Here is an 11018-nt window from a genome sequence, read left to right on the forward strand (position 1 = left end):
AGTACATCACTGGGGCCAAGTTTCCTGCCATCCAGGACTATACCAGGCGGTGTCAGAGGAAGGCCCTCAAAATTGTCAAAGACTCCAGCCACCCTAGTCATAGACTGTTCTCTCTGCTACCGCACGGCAAGCGGTACCGGAGTGCCAAGTCTAGGTCCAAAAGACTTCTCAACAGCTTCTACCCCCAAGCCTTAAGACTCCTGAACAGCTAATCATGGCTACCCGGACTATTTGCACTGCCCCCCACCCCATCCTTTTACGCTGCTGCTACTCTGTTAATTATTTATGCATAGTCACTTTAACTCTACCCACATGTACATATTACTTCAACTACCTCAACTAGCCGGTGCCCCCGCACATTGACTCTGCACCGGTACCCCCCTGTATATATAGCCTCCCTACTCTTCTTTTATTTTACTTCTGCTCTTTTTTTCTCAACACTTTTTTTGTTGTTGTTTTATTTTTACTTTTTTGTTAAAAATAAATGCACTGTTGGTTAAGGGCTGTAAGTAAGCATTTCACTGTAATGTCTGCACCTGTTGTATTTCCGCGCATGTGGCCAATAAAATTTGATTTGATTTGATTTGAAATGTATTTTGACTGTTCGAATTACGTTGGTAACCAGTTTATAATAGCAATAAGGCACCTCTGGGGTTTGTGGTATAGGGCCAATATACCACGGCTAAGGGCTGTATCGAGGCACTCCGCGTTGCATCGTGCTTAAGAACAGCCCCTAGACGTGGTATATTGGCCATATACCACACCCCCTCGGGCCTTATTGCTTAAATATAGATGTACTGTACAGCACTAAGACAGCCATGACATTATTTGGAGAGACCACAAAGACTTATAGAGAAGCTATATAATTGATAGACTAAATCCAATAGACTGAGTCAAATACCTTTATACCTGGTTACAATGAAATGTAGTTCACTATGAAATGACCTGTGACTAGGGTTGCAAAATTACAGTTACTTTCCCAAAATTCCCAGAAATCCCTGTTGGAAGATTCCAGAAATCAGAACGGAATAAGAAGAAAATCCGAAAAAAAGAAGGAAAAAAAAGAAACCCTACTGGTGACCTTTGACCTAGCTGGATGACCTTTACTTGGGTGTCAAACCTGGGGGGAAGGCCAAAGTGCAGGATCCAGTTGAGTCTGGCACCAAGTAGGACCACAACATCAGACTGGAGCAGAGCTCTGCAGTCCCCACCAAGACCATAGAACCAGGAGGATAGGAAGAGGAGGAGGAGGAGGAAGAGAGGAGGAGGAGGATAGGAAGAGAGGAGGAGGAGGATAGGAAGAGAGGAGGAGGAGAGCAGGGACAAAACAAAATGTAATGAAAAGAGGCTAGTTATAGGAGTAGTGTAGTTGTTTGATTGACACCAGTTTACATTGACATGACCTGGCCAGGAGAGACTAGTTATAGATAGGGATTTCAGGAGTTTCGTGGTCCGTTCAAATGGTCAGGGAAATTATTGGTCCTACTTATACAGTCAATGGTCTGTACATGAATATGATGCCAGCTGAGAGAAGGAGAGGCTGACCTGGAGCGGGCAGCAGCAACACAGTTGGGGTGATCGTCAGGCAGCACCCCTTTACCCATGGGGGTGGGCAGGAAGGGAAGGTCACACCCCTCCACCAGCTCCTTCAGAGCCCCCTCTGCTCTTCCATGGGCTGCACCTGCAGAGGGACACAGACAGAGGGCACTGCCACACGGATTTCAACAGACTGGCCTTCACAACTGGGATGCATTCAGCTGAGCAAAACATTGTGCAACGTTCAGATAGAAATATAGCATGTAGAACGAACGTGCCTCTCGGACAGGTAGAATGAGAAATCATGTCAACAACATTTGTCGACTGAACGTGGCCCTATTTTCGACTGAACCGTGGTACATTTACATTTTAGTCATTTAGCTGACGCTCTTATCCAGAGCGACTTACATGAGCAATTAGGGTTAAGTGCCTTACTCAAGGGCACATCAACATATTTTTCACCTAGTCGGCTCGGGGATTAGAACCAGCGACCTTTCGGTTACTGGCACAACGCTCTTAACCACTAAGCTACTTGCCGCCCCGGCTGTGGTACAGTGCTATATGTGTTACAGTGCGTCTCACCTGGCTATTGATCTCTCCTGGACAGACGCACGTAACATAACTGGAAGTAGCGTCTGTCAACAGACTGGGATGTGACAACTTTGTTCCGGTACGCTGATTTTTCACCACTAATCATTTGGACAAATCACGATTTCGCAGGTACTCGCATCTTTTCAATTTCAGAAGGGGAGGGGACATTTGGCCCATAAACTTGCCTGAAACTTGCAGAGAGTTTCCGTTTAGGGGGGTGGAAACTTCGCAAGTGGCGTTAGTATCTTTCTCTTAACATCTCCCCAGACCTTAACCAAGTATCTGACGCAATTATGCAAAATTTTAGTTCTGTTTCCCCCAGATGATCTGGCTATTAAAAAAGCAATGCCTACATTTGCCAATGATGAGTAAAGTCCGTTTGGCTCCTTTCAGGACCGCCAGTGCTTCTGTGATCGCCATATGGTCAGCCATACTCACAGGAGGAGGTGGACTACAGGGCACCTCTCTGACAAAGGAAATAATAAATAATAGGTCAAACATTAAACATGTTACCTAGCAACTGTATTGCATATGTAAATACATCATGAAGGTCTATCGAGGCTTATTGCTATTCTCTGATGAGAATATTTTGATATAGTGCTATATTTTCTAAGTAATTTAATTTCTGGTTCACTTCAGACGTTAAAAGGTATAACAAAATAAAATAAAAATGACTACGGTGATGTGAATTCAGAGGTATACATATTCAACAGTAACGCATTAGTATACATTTTAAATGGATGAAAGACAGTGATGGCCACTAACCTGGCTCTGCTCCTGTCCAATTTAGCATTGACCATGTCCCCAGATATGTCTACGTATACAGCACCTGGACGTCCATACATGCTAGTGCGTGCTGCCTTAGACAGACCAAACACCCTTCCATTCAGATCAATTAAGGCTGTGCTGTGCTCTTATGAAGCAGTTAAGGTACCTTGCTAAGCTGGAAAATTAGAGGTCAGAAAACAGACAATTGCAGGTGATACCAAATGATATGAAGAGGACTACACAGAGGGAGTCAGAGTAGACTGTATACCTTCTCTACCACTGAGGAGATCATATCCAGACTGCTAGACCTAGCAGAGAACTTACTGTACAATCTGCATGCCTCCACCTGACAGAGAAAGAGGACCACAAATAACAAATGATTTCCTCTTTCAGCAATTAAACTGCTAGGGCCAGTTTCCCAGACAGAGATTCTCTATTGAGTTTGCTTTTTAGGTCATGACTAGGCTTAATCTGTGTCCCGGGATACCATCCCCTAATGTTCAATAGTCAGAAATGTCATGGTTGAATCGGTACCTGTGGAAACTCTTGAAACGCCCCAGTGGTCTCTTGGTTTTGATCAGAGGAGCCTCCAATAACAATCACAGGCCTACAGAGAGAGAGGTATCACACAATGACATCAACTGACAAGCTGAGATAGTTTGGAGTCCTCAGATCATTTTTTGCAGTGTGCGGATAGCATCCCTTCTTTTGAAAGGCCACTGAACATGAGTAGTAGGGTCTTCTGTTTGTGGAGTTCTAGCATACCAGCAGTTCATGTTAGCATTGGCCATTGCACCAAGTGAATGGATGAGTCCCGGTCCAGACACAACCAGACATGCACCTGGACTGGAGAGGAACAGACAGACAGAGGGAAAGACAGGAAGACAGGCAGACAGACACACAAAGGGTCAGACAGACAGGCAGACATAATTAGCAATGCAAAAAAGCTATGAAACTGACCCTCACACACTACACGCTCCTGTAGTCTATGTAAGGGTAGTTAATATCACATGATTTGGGGAGAGCTGGTTTAGTAATAAAAAGGTGGCTTAGGGCTTGTTCATTGCGCATTCCCACATACTTGATTCCTGAGGCTTGAGCTGCCATAGCTACTTCAATGACTGGAACACCAACTATTCCAAACATATATTCTACATTCTGTAGAGAGATACATGTAGATACAGTATATTTACATTTTTTAAAACATTTTTAGTCATTTAGCAGACGCTCTTATCCAGAGCGACTTACAGTTAGTGAGTGCATACATTTTCATTCTGAATTGTATATGAATTGTTACAATGTAGTTTAGATTTTCTTTGCATTGACACACACATTGGCATGCATCAACAAGGGTGTTAACACAGAGCTGCCAACTCTCACGCTTTCGCCGTGTGACACACGTTTTTGCCTGTTTTCACACGCACTCACGCCACACATCCAATTTCTCAAGCAAAAAAAATCGGCAGAGACTCGTTCGTTCCTTTTTTCAAACTCCCCGACGGTAGATGGCGCTGATGAGCGCCAATGAACCATATGTGCTGCACCCCGAAGTTAGCGACAGAAGAAGAGATACCATTGCCGTGAAAGTCAACATAAGATGAGCAGGTCACTACCTTTTTTTTTTTTTTGTCATTTAGCAGACGCTCTTATCCAGAGCGACTTACAGGAGCAATTAGGGTTAAGTGCCTTGCTCAAGGGCACATCGACAGATTTTTCACCTAGTCGGCTCGGGGATTAGAACCAGCAACCTTTCGGTTACTGGCACAACGCTCTTACCCACTAAGCTACCTGCCGCCCTGAAGAAGTCTGATAAGAAGCTGAGCTGAGACTAGGTATGTAACAATGAAATGTCGTCCAATTGAATACTCACTCTCTTAAACTTTAAATCTTGAAATAAATTATTTGTTTGTGCGTGTGAACATGATTTAGTGTGGTGAATGTAAACTCAGCTGATTTCGAACAGGTAAGATGTATTCCAAAGAATTTAACATAAATACAGGAAATGTGTGCAATAGAAGTAGGTATGTTTTTGTAACTGAGAGTAGAGTTATTAAACCAACATGACCATTTTAATTGTTTAAGGTTTCAAAGATGTCCCGTAAGAGACCTTTGCCAGGACAAAAGCGAAACCTTTTATTTTATTTAAAGAACCAGCCAAGTGAGAAAAGACAGACAAACACACTGACAGAACAGCCAGAACGATTGATAGAAACGACAGGACAACAGACAGAGGAGCAACACAAAGGACAGAGAGAGCAGGAGACAGGACAGACTGACAAACAAGCAGAGGAGCAACAGACAGGACAGATTGACGCACATGCAGAGGAGCAACAGACAGGACAAATAGAACAACCAACAGGGCAGATGGAAGAAGACACAGAGGGACAGAAAGAAGAGACCCCCCCAATCCAACAGCAGGGCCAGAAGAGTCGTGCTCTGGCTGGAGCAGCAACATATAGATCCATTTTCAAAAATGAGTGGACCTCTTCATGGCCATTTATTACCAGAGGGAGCCTCAACATGCACTACTGGTGTGCAGTCTGCCGTATTGAAAACTCATGTTGCCACCAGGGTGTGACAGATGTAGTGCGCCATATAAAAAGCAAAAGGCCACCAAGATAAGCAACGAGCTCTCCTGTCCACAGCCACAATATCCCAATATGCAATGGCCGTTCCATCTGTTGGGGGTATGTCTGCACAAGAGGTTAAGGTATGATATGTGTAATGATTCTGTCAAGGTTCAATCAAGAGTTTTGTGTTCTAGTTGATCACGGTAAAGTCATGGTTGATAGTTTTGACTAATTTGTGGTTTGTATTTCAGTGTAGTACAGTCCAGTTTTCTTAATTTGAGATCTTAGTTGCTGAATGTGTTTTTTACCTGTGCCCTATTATCGCAGGCGTCTATTTTAAATAAACTATGGTATTTTGGGAGGATTAATAATTTTTTATTTCTTACAGACAAGAAGGGCTGAGGTCAAAATGACAGCTGGGTTGGTAGTTCACAACGTCCCCCTAGCCTTTGTGGACCACCTGGGGCCTCTCCTAAAATAATGTTTCGGAGATTCGAAGACAGCGCAGGAGTACAGGTGTGCCAGGACTAAGTCATCCTGCATTACCAATGAAGCACTCGCACCATATTTCACACAGGAGCTTGTGAAGGAGATGAAAAAAGCCCCGTATACCCTTGTTACGGATGGGTCGAATGACACTGGTATTTCACAAACTATTTGAGATTTTTCTCATCTGCAAAACATGTGCTTTGTGTATTTTTAAACATCTAATAACATGAACATCTGTATGATTCTAACTTGTCATTATAGGAGTGGAAAAGATGAACCCGCTTACTGTCCGGGTCTTCATGGGCAGCAAAGTTGTCCACCAGTTCTTAAATATGTGCACAACAAGTGGGAGGAGATGTGGGCCAGCAAGTGAGATCTTCACCAAAATTAACTCCACCATAGAGGAGCATGGCATCCCTTGGGAGAACTGCATTGGTCTCTCAGTTTACAATGCAGCTGTGAACATTGGACCACGTAATTCCATTGCCTCTAGGGTGCTCCAGAAGCATTCCAACACCTATATTCATGGTTGTCCTTGTCATGTGGCACATAACACCGCCAAAGCTGCAGGAGTGGGATTTTTTAAAGATTTTTTAAAGTGAGTTAAGGCCTGATTTATCTTTACATGTAACTTTTTATTTGTATCCTAATTACATGCATTGACTGAATGCGTTACGATTGATTTATGCATTGCAGGTGTCCGGTTTTGATTTGGAGGATATGGTAGTGGACATCGGTTACTGGTTCAAGGGTAGCACAAATCGGAAAGGATACCTGTCAGGTATGCATGTTTGATACTATTAAGTGTAATACTGAAATGCTGAGCTGTAGAAAATATATGATATGGATTTAATGTCTAAAACAGAGTTTTGTGAGCTCCATGAAGCGGAGTACATGGAGGTCCTCCTGCATATCTCGGTCCGTTGGCTAAGCCTTGAACGTTGTGTGACCAGGATCCTGAGGCTGTATGAACCTCTGGCCAGCTACTACAAATCTGCTAGTATGGTCATCAATTTTCAATTTCATTATGCAGCAACTACATGGATTGTTAGTCACATACTTGTATTAATGACAACCTCTTGTTTTGTGTTATTTATTGATTGATTCAAGATGAAAATCAGGCCAGGTTCAAGAGACTTGTGCAGACATTCACTGTCCCCATGACAGAAGTGTACCTGCTGTTCTTCCAAGCCACCGTACCAACTTTCACTTCTTTCAACTTGCTGCTTCAGAGAGAGCAGTCATCAATATTTTTGTTACATGATGAGGTGGGATTGGATTTTGCAGTTTTTTTCCATTCTGTGTTTCTTGCTGATATCTGCAGGGGTCCTCTAAAACAGGTTTCACCTACTATTTTTGTAAATGTCTGTTATAGATGGTGAAATTCGTACGCAAGCTATGTTCCAAGTTTATGGTTCCAGCAGCTCTGCAGTGCCATGAGGAGCCTTGTGAAATTGCCTTTGAAGAAAAGGCAAACCATTTACCAGGTTAGTATTTGACTATTATTATGATCAAACACTGTGATATGTGATATTTAGCCTTGTACATTATACCGATATGCTGTATTGGGTTCACAACCAGGGCTAAAATTAACAGATTACTCGACGAGGGTGACATCACACCACAGCCGGTGGATTCATTCCATGAAGCTGTGTTGTGTTTCCTGACAAGTGCTGTGGACTATGCACTTAAGAAGCTGCCACTGGAAGAGCCACTGATCAAGCACGCACAATTTGTAGATGTACGGCAGAGGGCTGAAAGTGACATCGAAGATGTCCTGTACTTTGTTGAAAGGTTTGTTTTTTTTCTCTAATTATTGTCTTTCATCTTAGCTAAAATACCCTGTGTTTTATGATGAGGTGTGTTCACTCCTAAACTGCACATGAGATATTCTTATGTGGCTTCTCCTCAAAGATGTGTATGAACTGCTGCTGGTTGATGACTATATACCTAAAACGTAACAACTTGTAACTCTACTTTCATAAATAGGTTTCCCCATCTCCTCCCATACCATTGGCCAGAGGAGCATGACCTTCTGGGTGAGGAGTTTCTAAATTATCAGACCATGCCAATGATATCCCTGCAGGACTAAACTGAAATGGAAAGCTTCTGGGCTGAAATGGCAACCCGGAAGCATAATGTAATTTTTTTTTCCTTTTTTGTCTTTTCTTTTGGCAGGTGTGGCTTGGCTACATCTGTTGCTTAAAATTGTTGCATGCATATATGTGTCATGCATGTTTCAAATTATGCATGTTTTTATCTGAACTTTGTTAATGGATCAACCTACAGTATATTCACAGTATTAATCAATAAAAAATCAAGGTATGTTTTTCCATTGTGTTTTGGTGCATTTTCCATAGGTGACAGGAGCCAAAGAATTCGAGAGGCTTGCTGCCGTCGCCAAGCTTGTCCTGGTGTTGCCCCATGCAAACGCAGATGCTGAGAGGGTGTTTTCAGTTGTGGGACTGAACAAAACCAAGAGAAGAAACAGCCTAGCATTGGATGGCACCCTGTCCTCAATAATGACCATAAAGATGGCCAATCTGGAGCCCTGCTTCAAATGGGAGCCCCCCTCCGATATCATCAAGGCCTCCAACAAGGCCACAGGCCAGTATAACCATGCCGACAGATCATAGACAAGAGGCCCATTTGAGATGAGCCAGGTCTGCGCAGAATCGATTACCAGCGATCACCGCCCAATGCATGCTGGTTAGATTTGTGTCCGACTTGATCCCGACTTTCTCTGACGTCATGCACACGCGGGCAACGATAACCTCATGAGATCAAGGCAGCCGCAGTTCTGAGATGCAGGCAGTGCAATTGCTTTTCACCGACTGCAGGACCCAGGCGGACCCAGGACAAAAACTCACTATGTTAACATATGCTATTCCACATAAACATCTAAATGTTTTTCTACAACAATATTAATAGTTAGCTATACCAGTGCAATGACCTATGGCACACTTTCACAACTCGTAGTGCTACATTCTCACTGCCAAGGACATGATCAGCGACTAATATATTCTTAGCAACACGGTTACACAGTATAACACTGTTTTATATAAATTGCACACACTTCACCTGAGCTTTTAGTGCCTCTGCAATGAGCTGAGCCCCAGTCACATCTTCCATTATTATTGTCGAGAAATCTGTTCAAAGTGCAAACGCGGTTAGCAATGCTTTCTTGGACTTGTTGTTCAGTAGCTTATAAATCGTGTTTAGATCTCTTGCAAATCATTAGTTTTTGTCTGCTTTCCAGCATGCATTACATGAGTAGCTTTTTCTTCTTCAGTGGGGTTTATAGACAGTTGGCATCCAACGTTATGGTGCATTACTGCCCCCTATTGTACAGAAGTGTGGACATGAGCCGTGCAATAGCAGTCATGAATATTTAATAAACTAGTAGCATTTTTCTTTTTTTATTGCAAGAAATACATAATAAGCCCTCATTATGTGTTTATAACTGCACTTAACTTAACACTTAACTCAATTAAGTCATTATGAGTGTATGACAGTATGAACCCCAGGGTTGTGGGTTCGATACCCACGGGGGGGCAGTATGAAAAAAAAAAATATATATATATATAAAAAGAATAAAAATAAAATAAACAAATAAAAGAATGTATGCACTCACTAACTGTAAGTCGCTCTGGATAAGAGCTTCTGCTAAATGACTAAAATGTAAATGTAAATGACTTGAGTGTATGCATTATAGATATAGGCTTTTTTTTTTTTTCTTTTTTTTTTCTTTTTTGTCATTTAGCAGACGCTCTTATCCAGAGCGACTTACAGTTAGTGAATAAATATATATATGTATATATTTTTTTTTACTGGCCCCCCGTGGGAAACGAACCCACTCCCCTGGCGTTGCAAACGCCATGCTCTATCAACTGAGCTACATCCCTGCCGGCCATTCCCTCCCCTACCCTGGACGATGCTGGGCCAATTGTGCGCCGCCCATGAGTCTCCCGGTCGCGGCCGGCTGCGACAGAGCCTGGATTCATAGAAAGTGTTACAAATGTTCTCCTGTCATCTTATAGGAGATCCATTCATGGATTTAGTTATGGCTTGAGAATGTGACTGGTCTACGGAGTTCTCCTTTATGTCTGTCTTTGTATGTGACAACAACTTTTCTGTATTATGTGTATTTCCACAATCAATAATCATAAACGGTACTTCACTATGAATACTTTTGACTATGTGATTTGAAGTACTTTACCGTTATCTTGCACATACATGAAGACTACTATAGACAGAAATCAATGCAGTAATGTTTTATTAAATAAAGGCTCTGATTAAAATATAATATTAATAAAATCAGGCATTTGGCTAATTCTTCTTCCCTGAAGCTCCTCTGAATGGTTTGGAGATGGCTCTGGAGAGAGCGTGTAACACCCTGACTATGAGTGGGCGTTTACGGGACTGGGACTCCTGGGGAGCAGGGGCCGGTGTGGTTGTCAGGTCCTCCTTGGGAGGGGAAGTGGATGGAACCTCTGGAACCTCACACTCAGCATCTGTCATAAGAACATTTCATAATCAGAAAATGAATGTGTGTGTTTGTGTCTGTCCGTCTGCCTGCCTGTCCGTCTGCCTGCCTGTCCGTCTGCCTGCCTGCCTGTCTGTCTGTCTGCCTGCCCGTCCGTCTGCCTGTCCGTCTGTCTGCCTGTCTGTCTGTCTGCCTGTCTGCCTGCCTGTCCGTCTGCCTGCCTGTCCGTCTGCCTGTCTGTCTGTCTGTCTGTCTGTCTGTCTGTCTGTCTGTCTGTCTGTCTGTCTGTCTGTCTGTCTGTCTGTCTGTCTGTCTGTCTGTCTGTCTGTCTGTCTGTCTGCCTGTCCGTCTGCCTGCCTGCCTGCCTGCCTGTCTGTCTGTCTGCCTGCCTGTCCGTCTGCCTGTCTGTCCGTCGGTCTGCCTGTATCTGTTGTCACTGTTTTAACAAGCTTGTCATAGGGTGATACATCAATATGACATTATCGATGCTTATCACTTACCCTGTGAAATATGAGTCTCTCTGAGACGTTTGGTAGGCAGTGCATCCTGTTTAGGGTGGCTCTTCGGTTCCCCTTTTG

At 43.2% G+C, this 11018-nt stretch overlaps 1 long non-coding RNA gene across 1 annotated transcript; it reads right to left on the minus strand.

Annotated features, from left to right (window-relative positions):
- Window positions 1–3190: 3190 nt before the first annotated feature.
- Window positions 3191–11018, minus strand: LOC311119985. The gene is made up of 4 exons (XR_014612060.1): window positions 10941–11018; window positions 3661–3741; window positions 3430–3502; window positions 3191–3241 (listed from the first exon to the last, which is right to left on the minus strand). It is a non-coding gene; the product is annotated as an uncharacterized lncRNA (long non-coding RNA).

Source organism: Coregonus lavaretus (genome assembly GCF_964263955.1).
Source record: "Coregonus lavaretus genome assembly, contig: HAP1_SCAFFOLD_310, whole genome shotgun sequence".
In the NCBI taxonomy this organism is placed as follows: domain Eukaryota; kingdom Metazoa; phylum Chordata; class Actinopteri; order Salmoniformes; family Salmonidae; genus Coregonus; species Coregonus lavaretus.